Source organism: Danio rerio, chromosome 1, assembly GCF_049306965.1.
Source record: "Danio rerio strain Tuebingen ecotype United States chromosome 1, GRCz12tu, whole genome shotgun sequence".
Lineage (NCBI taxonomy): Eukaryota > Metazoa > Chordata > Actinopteri > Cypriniformes > Danionidae > Danio > Danio rerio.
This window is the reverse complement of record NC_133176.1, coordinates 9,618,589-9,630,844: the sequence shown is the minus strand read 5'-3', so window position 1 is coordinate 9,630,844 and position 12,256 is coordinate 9,618,589.

The window sequence follows — 12,256 nt, the reverse complement described above, 5'->3', positions numbered from 1 at the left end:
AAAAATCTAAAAATCAAAAATTGTTAAAATAATATAAAAATAATAAAAGCCAATAGTTTGGTGAGTAATAAGGCAAATTCAAACGTGTGTGTGTTTGTGTCTTATTCTGTGAGAAGCGGTCTGCCAATGAAGGCACCAGCACAGGAACATTATCAATGTTCTCCAGATGTGGCCTCACATTCTCTATTCCTTTCGGAAGTTTGGCCTGGAAAAACAAGAATCAGGTTACCTCTTTTCATGTCAGTGTGTGTGCGCGCATGCTTTTCTATCATTTTGGGATTCTAACCCCAACAAGAAAAGCAGCTTCTTAGAATATCTAAATAAAGCCTTTGTGGAAATCTGAAGCGTTAAAGTGCCCTTGTTAGGCTTTTTTGGGTATTACCTTACATGTGGCGTGTAATAGCTGTTTGCTAATGTAAAAGGGCAACAAAGATTAAAAGAGCAGAATCAGAGCATGATAAATGGAGGTGTTGAGGATGGACACACACTATTATCAGAACGTTGGATAAATCAGCAGATAAGGGCCTGAAATGTAAACATGCCACACTGTAGGACAGATATGGAAAAGTTGATTGTCCTGGACATACTTTATATAAAGGTTGAATTCTCACTGTTACCAAACCATTAACCTTTTCTTTAATATCCTAATGTATTAAATTTATGCATTACATTTAGATATTAATTTAGATAAATTTAGATATTAAAATATCTGTAAATTAGCAGTTTTCTGAGATTCATGATTCATGTTTTTTATTTTTCCCTATTTATTTATGCTTTTGAATTGCATTATGCGACCTTGATCTTTCTTCCAACTTTAAAAAAAGAACTTTTATTAACATTTCAACAGCTTAAAAGTGATATATTCAACCCAAGCTCATGTAAATAATCATGTAAATAACTGTCACCCTGTTTGGGTTCTTAGACATGCTCCATCATGTGCCACTGCCCTCTGTGAGCAGAACGTCCTCCTCTAAAATCAATAATTGAGCACATGAAGGAATAAATCAGAACTGGTTAAAATTCAGTGACTGGTCACAAATGAGCTCTCTCTTCCTTGTCTCTCCCCTTCCTCGGTCTCCGGCTCCTCCACGTGATCTTGGTCGAGAGGGAAGTTCTCAGATTGAAGGGAGATGTGACAGTTCCAGCCCACTCCTGGCTCATTTTCTCAGCAAACACCTACTCACAGGGTGATTCAAATTAAGTATGTAAATAACACGGATAAAACGTTTGTAAAGCCACTCGACCAACATTGTTTAAATCGTGAAAATGGAAAACAGCAGCTGCGGCATGAACAACGTGATTTAGTATGTTCATTGATCAATATCCTTTGTTGGTCCAGCAGAAATATTCCTGTCTAACAATCACAGCCTGATATGATATGATTTTTGTTACATGTGTACCTGCAATTTTAAACATTCGTTAATTCTCAGTAAAAACTCTTATAGATCGGACAACACGGTGGCTCAGTGGTTAGCACTGTTGCCTCACAGCAAGAAGGTCACTCGTTCGAGTGCCGACTGGGAATAATTCTGGGGGGCTAATAATTCTGACTTTAACTGTACATAGAGGTACGTTTTCAGGATGAGCCTGGGTTGCAGACATTGATAACATCTGGGTCACATCTGAATTTTTATTCTTTTATTTCTTCATTTAAAATAAGAATGTAGTATTATTAACCTTGATAAGATTAGGCATAAACTAATATCATGCATGTAAAAAGAATTAAACACATAATTGTAAGAATGAGATACATTTTTGACCTTTAATTTTTTTTCCACAGATTAATACTTGATAAAACATTGTATCTTTAGGCTTGTCAAATGCAAAAATGCTAAGAAATGCATATAATTTTGTGAGAAGGCGAGAATTTATTATTATTGATCAGCACAGCAAAATTATTGAGAAAAAAGTACTGTATTTCTTTCAGCAAATCTTATGGTGTCATTCATACATATGTTAAGTTGTGTATTATTAAGGTATAAAACCATATAATTTAATCTGTTCTTGTCACGATTACCAGCGATCGTATTCCATTAGATCGCTGGTTCTCACTCACAACAACCATGGACTACACTTCCACCTTTGGTGGACTACATATTCATACATGCACTTCGCCCAGACACACATGCTTACTCATCTAGACTGATTACATTCGCAACACCTGAGGATTGTCAGTGACTGATTGCACTCACTACTTAAGCCACTCATTCACCCTTTCAGGTGGCCGAGTTTTGTTATTCTGTTGATGACACTACAACGCATTCTCCCTGTCTTGTATCTCTGTGTTTAGACCCTAGCCTAGATTATCCTTGTTCTCCTGTTTAGCCGCCTGCCTTCTGACCTTTCATTCTGGACTGCCTTCACATACCCGTTTGTTCCTGTATTGACCATTGTTTGCCTGACGACGAATAAACCTGCATTTTGGATCCAAACTCAGTTGTTTGTGTCACTCCCCTTGGTCACAGTTCTATTTAAAAAAAGAAACTTTTAACATTAAGCATTTAAAATACTGACAATAACATAAACACTCAAGTGAATGCTTGAATTATAGTTTCAGGTGAATGGTGTTTTACTGCCGTTGCCCCTGACTTTCCCCGTTCTCTGGGTTCTGGTCTGCCTGTACGGAGAGGCCAGTGTTCTCTTACAGATGGGCACACAGCCAGTGGAGTGCTGGGTATGTTCAGTCAAGAGGAAACCACACAATAGCTGACTGTACATTTATTGCTGTAATCACATGAATGAATATATTGTTGGCAATGATACGGAATGCAAAAATTACTTTCCCATTTCATTGAACAGGAAATGTTGAAGCCGACCTGCAAGAAATGTTCCTCAGTGTTTTGGGGTCAAACGTTGACACTACTTCCAGTCTGCTGCACGGTCTGAGATCTGTGACTGTAAGTGCAAAAGACCAAGAAAGATGTAAATATAAGTGTTTGAAATCAAGGCTCAGTTAAAAACTCCAGTTATTATTTTCATGTAGTTTGAATATAAAGTCGATCAAAGAGGAGTTCAGATCTGAACTGCCTGAAATGGGTCGTCGGTTTTATTATTTAATGTCATAACATTTACATATTTTCCAGTGTGTGTTGCAGTTGGAGTTATCAGATGCACCTTCCCTTATATTTCTTGTTTCTTGTGCTACACTAATAAGGCCTTTCATGTGGGCAGTAAATTATATTCTATCTCTCACTGTAATGCAATACTGTAAGATGAGCTTTGACTGATAACTTGAGTGCACAGGCACTGAATGTACTTTGTACTAGTATTACCTTTCTAAAAATGCACTCATAAGTATGAAAAAATATAAAATAGGCCAAATATGATAGCGGGATCAGTAATAAAACAATCATTTTATTCAGACATTAAATAGATTAAGAGACATCAACACAAATGAAGATATTTTGAAGAATGTTGGTAGCCACTGACTTCTATAGTATATTTTGTTCCTACTATAAATGACAATGGGGCTTTTTTCAAAAAATTAAAAATAAATAAATAAATACATAAATAAATCAATCAATAAATAAATAAATAAAATTCTGAATATAAGCATATAGAACAATTTAAGTGTGGGGAAATATTGAGGACATTTTCATTTTTGGGTAAACTATCCCGTAGTTATTAATAATATTATTGTAAAATTATTTTTCATTAATAAACATTTTTTTCTTTATTTTTGATCAAATACTATACGTTTAACGTTAAAAGGCATAGGAGTGTGTGTGTGTGCGCGCTTCTCCACCAGAGACTGTATATTGTAATTATCATTTATATAAGGATTAATGATGTTATTATTTACATATTAAGGGGATAGTTCACCCCAATATTTACATTTTGTCATGATTAACTCCACCTGCTTGAGTTTCTTGCCTTTGTTGAACACAAATGAAGATATTTTGAAGAATGTTGGCAGCCACTGACTTCTATAGTATATTTTGTTCCTACTATGGATGTCATTGGGGCTTTAACAAAAAAAAAAAAATTAAAAAAATTAAAATCAGAACATAAGCATATAGAACAACTTAAGTGTGAGGAAATATTTGAGGACATTTTCATTTTTTGGTAAACTATCTCTTTTATGTAGTTATTAATAATATTTTTGTAATATTATTTTACATTAATAAACATTTTTTTCTATATTTTTGATCAAATACTAAAAGTTTAACGTTAAAAGGCATAGGAGTTTGTGTGTGTGTGTGTGTGTGTGTGTGTGTGTGTGTGTGTGTGTGTGTGTGTGTGTGTGTGTGTGTGTGTGTGTGTGTGTGCATCTACAGGCTTCTCCACTAGAGACTGTAAATATATATTGTATTAATCATTTATATTAATGTAAGGATTACATAAGGATTAATGATGTCATTATTTACATATTAAGCGGATAGTTCACCCTAATACTTAAATTCTGTCCTGATTAACTCAACCTGTTTGAGTGTCTTGCTTTTGTTGAACACAAATAAAGATATTTTAGGAATACTGGTAATAAAAAACAGCCATTGACTTCTATAGTACATTTCTATAGTACATTATGTCAATGGGTGTTTTTTCCAAAAAAAAAAAAAAAAAAGTAAAGAAATTCTGAATAATTTGCTTTGTGTTCAACAGAAGAATGAAACTCATAAGCATATAGAACAACTTAAGGGTGAGGAAATATTGAGGACATCTTAATTTTGGGGTGAACTATCCCTTTAATTATGTAGTAAATATTGTTATTGTAATATTATTTCAAATAAATGATGTTCTATTTAACATTCCTAAAACAAATGCATGATCAAGTGACTTCAGACTGGAAGAATAATGCTAAAAATGTTATGAAAGGAATAAATTATATTTTTAAATACAAATAATGAATAGATGATTCACAGTTGTTTATTTTTTTTCTTTATTTTTGATAAAATATTATAAGTTCAACCTTAAAAAGCATAGAATTTAGCATGTGTGCGCATATCTACAGGCTTCTCTCCACCTCCGCGAATTAGCCTTTCGAGCAGCAGATGAGTGTGGTTGCCTACACCCTGCCCTCCATCTCCTGCCCTGGAGACCCGGGGATTATTGCTCCACCTTCTGTGTCAATGAGACGTCTTCCTTTCCCACATCTCAATGCACTGCTGGTCCATCACACTCACACTGGAGAGCACACACACACGTACTAAACATACTTGTGTTTGACCTGTGGAACTGCAACATGTACAAGCCAACAATTACTATATAGAGAACAGGATGTTAGATTATCATGCATAGAATATCATGCATTGTACGTTGTTTGCATTTGCCTTTATATTTATTACAGTTCGATATTAAGCAGTTCATAAGTCATGAACTTATTTCTGTTAATAGTCAGGGATACTCTTTTAAAGTTTATTTGGTATTCATTCAGTGTACATATCTAGTATTTTATTTAGAGGTCACAATTTACAACAAGGTTTAATTGGTTCATGTTAAATAGTTAATATATTTCTAACAAGAATGAACAAAACTTGTACAGCATTCATTAATCTGAGCCACATGAGTTTTGCTAGCTGGGTAGGGCTACATTTTCAGTATGAGCCTGTCTTGCAATTGAGCACCTTTAGCTTAGCTTAATTTAGCATAGCATAGCATAGCATAATTCCTGTATATTGAGTTTAGGTGAGATTCAATGTCATTCGTGTCCCAAGGAAATGTTCTCATATGGCTCAGCTGACATAATATTAGGGGCACGCACTGAATTCTGAGATGGAGAAGATATTCAGCCTCTCACAGACTCTGACAGGTCTCTTTTTCCTGAAATGCATGTGTGTGAGTATTGGAGCACTTGTGACTTGCTGTGAGCACAGCTCTTTCAGCGCTGTTCCCCTCTGAACGCTCTTATCTAGAATACATTGACTGCTGGCACGTTCCCTTGGAGCATCCAGGGTTAAGTGGTTTGCTCAAGGACACAGAGGCATAAGGAAGTCCTGCTAAATTTTTTGCTATTAAAACACTTCTTTGGGCAGTCTGAATCATCAGCTTTCAGAAAACAAGCCTAAATCTTAGACCTCAAAGGTACATTCACACTGACAGCCATTAAAAGCCTGCAGTTCACCAAGTCAGTGCCAGCAGGGCTTTCTATTTGAATGCAGTTCACTGCTTGTTGCATTGCATCACTGCTCATTTACATAAAGCTGCTTTATTGTAGTATTGCTCACATTTGGATTTGCAACCTCTTTGTTAGATGAAAAGAAACAAATGTAAATAAAAAAATAATTCTTAATATCTAATACTATGTTTTAATTTAATAAAAATGTTATATTTAATTCATGTATGTAAAGAGTCGGCGACAAGAGAGGTAAGTATCCACATGCAGCTTTATTAAACAGATCCCAGGTAGGGATGGCTGACGTGAAACTGACATTTCGACACAGTGTTTTGAAACACTGCACCGAAGCATAATCTGAAATACGCAGGTCACGTGACCAAAGTGTTTAGAAAACTAAAGCATACAAATAACTCAAAGTGTAGTCAGAAAAGCAGGCGAATGGTCAGGACAAGCAGCAAAACAACACAGAACAATAAACAAAGCAAAGGAGAAAAACCACGAAAGGCAGGACAAGGAAACGCTCTGAAAAGGTCTCTACAGATAAACAAGACTCAGAAATGTGTGTGTGAGTGAGGCGTATTTATAGTCCTGCTTATAAGTCATCACAAGCTTCAGCTGTGTGTTTGCAATCCCAGTTGTGAGAGCAACAATAAAAACTTGACTTCAAGTTGATCATTTGGAAAAGTGAAGGTCGATTTTTCCAATGAATCATCTGTTGAACTGCATCCCCATCATCACACATACTGTCACAATCAGACCCCTTCCTGTGTTTGTTTTCCTCATGTGACCTTCACCATGTGCTCCTTTGTTCCAGTTCCCGCCACTAGTTATGTTCATCTGTTCCACCTGTGTTCATCCTCCTGTACTCAATCATTGTCATTACCCTCATGTTTATTTAAGTCCTTGTATTCAGTTCCTCTATTGTCTGGTAGTCTGGTATGATGTCTGTCTTCACTCCATGTTCTTCCTGTGTTCATCTCTATAAATCTTGTAAATAAATATACGTGTTTTGATAATCCTGAGATCCCGTGCCTTCTTCTAGTGAATCCAGGCATTACACATACTTCAGAAGACCTATTGGAACCTGCATGAATTCAAGATTCTCAAAGAAATCAATCAAGTTTGGTGAAGGAAAAATCATGGTTTGGCGTTCCATTTAGTATGGAATGGAACCCGAAACCAGGGGTTCCATTCAGGATAGCGCTCCTTCTCACACTTTAGCCTCCACATCAAAGTTACTGAAAGCAAAGAAGGTCAAGGTGCTGCAGAGTTGGCCAGCCCAGTCACCAGACATGAACATTATTGAGCATATCTGGGGTAAGATGAAGAAGGCATTGAAGATGAATCCAAAGGATCTTGATGAACTCTGGGAGTCCTGCAAGAACGCTTTCTTTGCCATTCCAGATGACATTATTAATCAGTTATTTGAGTCATTGCAGATATGTATGGATGCAGTTCTCAAACCTCATGGAGTCATACACAAAATTAATTATTTTTCCACTGCACCATGACTTTATATTCTATACTGTACATTATTTATGTTAAGTGACAAGACTTTTACTGTCAAAGTCAGATCTTACTGTCCTAATTAAATCATTAAAAATCAAGGCATGATCATATTTTATTTTGGTAAAATAAGCGTAATGTAGAGGCCTTTGTCTTTCAGTATGCCACTTCTGATACCAAGTGATCAGGTAATGTATATATGACATAACAATAATAAAATAAATAATAAAAAAAAAGCTTTATAATGCTGCCAAGTGAAAACAACTCCAGGACAAAAGGTGCTGGACCTCTAACTTTGCACAGTGAATCGATCATTATCCAGAGCAGAAACAGGTCTTTACTGAGAGTGATCAAAACACCTCCAATTAAAAAAAAAAAAAAAAAAAAAAAAACATTTACAAAAGATACAACATGCCAAATTCAGGGCCTTTTTCTATTAATCCTGCTCTTCTGAACATCTCGAGGCTGTACTTTGGTAGGTCAATTGTATAAGATATGCTTTGCAATCGTGTATGGAAACTTCTGTCAGGTTGCTACAAGCCAATCCAGAGACTGGGCTGTAATGGGGAGATATCTTACTGAATGCTGTCCTTAAGCTCTTAAGTCCTTTTCTAGGATCTGTGTTTTGACAGATGAGCTTGTATTAAAAGGCTCTTTATTCAAAAGAGAACACAAGAAACACAGTTTCGGGGCACAATAGGACTTGTTAGCTGAAACCCTTTCTCTTTAGCTTGCAGTTTAGAAGAAACATCTAATCTTACAGTACATTAAACCAGTGTTTCCCAATCCTGTTCCTAAAGGCACACCAACAGTACACATTTTCAACCTCTTCCTAGTCAAACACACCTGAATCAACTCAGCAGAGCATTAGAAGAGACTCCAAAACCTGAAATGAATGGGTCAGATAAGGAAGACATCCAAAATTCACTCACCGGACACTTTATTAGGTACACCTGTCCAACTGCTCGTTAACGCAAATTTCTAATCAGCCAATCACATGGCAGCAACTCAATGCATTTAGGCATGTAGACATGGTCAAGACGATCTGCTGCAGTTCAAAGCAAGCATCAGAATGGGGAAGAAATGTGATTTAAGTGACTTTGAACATGGCATGGTTGTTGGTGCCAGACGGGCTGTTCTAAGTATTTCAGAAACTGCTGATCTGCTGAGATTTTCACGTAACCATCTTTAGGGTTTACAGAGAATGGTCTGAAAAAAAGAAAATATTCAGTAAGCGGCAGTTCTGTGTGTGCAAATGCCTTGCTGATGACAGAGGTCAGAGAAGAATGGCCATGATCTTAGCTAATAGAAGAGTGCAGAAGAGTATCTGTGAGTGTGAATGCACAATACGTCCAACCTTGAGGCAGATGGACTACAGCAGCAGAAGACCACACCAGGTGCCACTCCTATCAGCTAAGAACAGGAAACTGAGGCTACAATTCACACAGGCTCACCAAAATTGGACAATTGAAGATTGCCTGGCCTGATGAGTCTCCATTTCTGCAGCAACATTCAGATGGTAGGGTCAGAATTTGGCATAGGGTCAGAATTTGTCCTCAAGTAGCCTTCACATTCACCAGAACACAATCCAATAGAGCACCTTTGGAATGTGGAGGGACACGAGATTCGCATCATGGATGTACACCAGACAAATCTGCAGCAACTGTGTGATGCTTTCATGTTAATATGGACCAAAGTCTCTGAGGAATATTTTCAGTACTTTGTCATATCTATGCCACAAAGGATTAAGGCAGTTCTGAAGGCAAAAAGGGGGTCCAATGCTGTACTAGTAAGGTGTACCTAATAAATTGGCCGGTGTGTGTATGTGCCTTCAGGACACAGGGCTGTAAAACACTGCATTAAACAGCTTAGCAATGATATTTTCCTCTGGGAAACACTTGTTTTCATTAATAATAACTCACTGTACTTAGCGCTTTCTTTTACATGAAAAAATAATAACCATAGAGCAAACAATTTGCACCAAAATGTTTAAAAGAAGAAAAAGTTCAAAGTATTTACAATTGTATTAAATTCATTAATTAATTTTCTTTTCAGTTTAGTCCATGTATTAATCTAGGGTCGCCAAAGCGGAATGAACCACCAACTGATCCAGCATATGTTTCACGCAGTGGATGCCCTTCCAGCTGCAACCCATCACTGTGAAACACCCATACACACTCATTCACACACATGGACAATTTAGCTTACCCAATTCACCAGCAGCACATGTCTTTGGACTGTGGCGAAAACCGGAATTAAAGATAAATAATGAAATAAATAAATAATAAGTATTTATTAATGAAAGAAATCTTACTGAACCACTTGGTTACCCTGAAGAGCTGTGCTTCGAGCAATTGATGTGGGTGGGGCCTGTCATTATCCAATAGGGATGGAGGAGATTAGAGCTGACTAATCATGTCACGGCGGTATAAGATAACATGCTCCTCCTCCTGTCACCTACAACCAATCAGAGTTGAGCAAAAGTATCAGATTCAAACAAAAGTCAGAGCTCTCATCATGTCATGCTCTTGTGCAAAGAGAAACGAAAAAGAATGGATCTGTTGTATTTAGGATATAAATAGGTGCTGCCTTAGGCAGGATAGAGGCAATTTCTATTTACATAGCCATATTTATTCATAATAATGATTCTGTTACTTACCCACCCACCCACTCACCCCATCTTCTTTTGAACGCTTAAAGAGGTGTTTTCAAGAATGTTTACATTGCTCTTTCACATACAAAAGCATATAGTGGCCAGAGGCTGTTAAGCTACATAATGGTCTGCTTGTTTGTCACAATGCTTTTTGTCTATTTTTAGTTTTTCGATTGCATACTGCATGAGTAATATGTGCTTCTTGCCCTTTTGCAACTTGGCAGCCTCAATGCTTGCATACACAAAGACTGTAAGAGCAGCATGAGCATTTGTTCAAACATCTGTTTTTGCGTTTAATGGAAGAACAAAAATCCTTCCTTCTTTCATTTTCCTTCGGCTTAGTCCCTTATTTATCAGGGGTCACCACTGGAATAAATGATTCCTGCACATGTTTTACACAGCAAATGCCCTTTCAGCTGCAACCCAGTACTGGGAAACATACCCACTCATTCACACACATACACTATGGCAAATTTAGTTTATTCAATTCACCTATGTCTTTGGGAAACCAGAGCACCCGGAGGACACCGACGTCAACACAGGGAGAACATACAACTCCACACAGAAATGCCAACGGGCCCAGCCGGAATTCAAATCAGCGAGCTTCTTGCTGTGAGGTGACAGTCCTAACCACTGAGCCACCGTGTCGCAAATGTTTACGCAAATTTGTATTCTTATTATTTTTTTAAATAAACTACCTGCAAGGCATTTCTGCCTGATATGCACCTCCGCTGGTGCCATTTAGGCTAGCTGCAGGGTCATCAACCAGGAGCCCTTCATCGTTGATGTTTTGCCACTTTATTAATCTCGGAACATCTCTGGGTGGTGGAGACGTTCCTACCACCTCCCGCAGCCAACCCTAGGATCCTTCTCTCCTACATGACTTGTCTTTCCTCAAGCCATAGCCAGAAGCTACCTTTCTCTGCCTCCTCTTTTAGTGCCCTTGATAATTTGGTGCCTTTGACACCAATAGACTTCAGAAGCTGTTGGGTGGAGCGTCCAGAGAAGCCTCAACAGTCAATTTCCACTTGGGTAAGTGATCGCGTGCCACCCTGCTTCATTACACATGTCTGCAAGGTCTGCATATCTCTCCTTTTTCCTTTCAAATGCAGCCTCCAGCCAGTCTTCCCTTAGCACTGTTAGTTCGACCATGATGACTGTTTTTGTGGACCAGAGCAAAATATCTGACTGAAGGGAGGTTACAACAATTTGCTGTGGGAACTTCAGCTGATGATCAGATTGTTCAGATTGGCTTACAGCATTGATCTTATAACTCTCTTTTTCCTCCCTTGCAACTTTGAAGATCACCAGCTTTTTCCTTTCTGTCGTTGAGGCTTTGGACCACATTCAATGTGATGTTCTCTAACCCACACCTGCTCTACCTTGTTGCGCGAATCTATTGAGTCCTGCATCTCAAGCACTAGCCTCACCTTCTTTAGCTTGTCGCCCAAGCTGTTGGATTTCAACAGGAGCCTCAAGATGTCACTTCCAAAAAGGGCTGCATTTGACAGACATGGGAGACGGCCCAGCCACATCCGAATGTAGTTGTTAGTAGAGTCCATCTTCTGAATTACTGATGAGACGATGTCACATTTTAAGGGGCTACATCAGGGGTGGCCAACCCTGTTCCTGGAGAGCCACCTTCCTGCAGATTTCAGTTGCAACCCATTTCAAACACACCTGCCTGTAATTACCACGTGGTGTTCAGGTCCTAATTAATTAGTTCAGGTGTGTGTGATATGGGTAGCAACTGAAATCTGCAGGAAGGTGGCTCTCCAGGAACAGGGTTGGCCATCCCTGGGCTACATCAAGGTAACACCAAACCTTTAACTTGCCGGGCAGTAAGTTTTGATCAATCTTTTCCAGGCCACTGGATAGCTGTGAGGTGAAAACAGTAGCCATGTGCTTGTCGGACAGGTCTGCAGAGTAATAATTGCTTTATCATTGATATTAGTGTCATTGCAGTGTACAGTTATTTTGCAAAATATTTGTTTTTTTAAATGTATTTTTAATGTTTTTCTCTATATGTATAGCTTCATCAT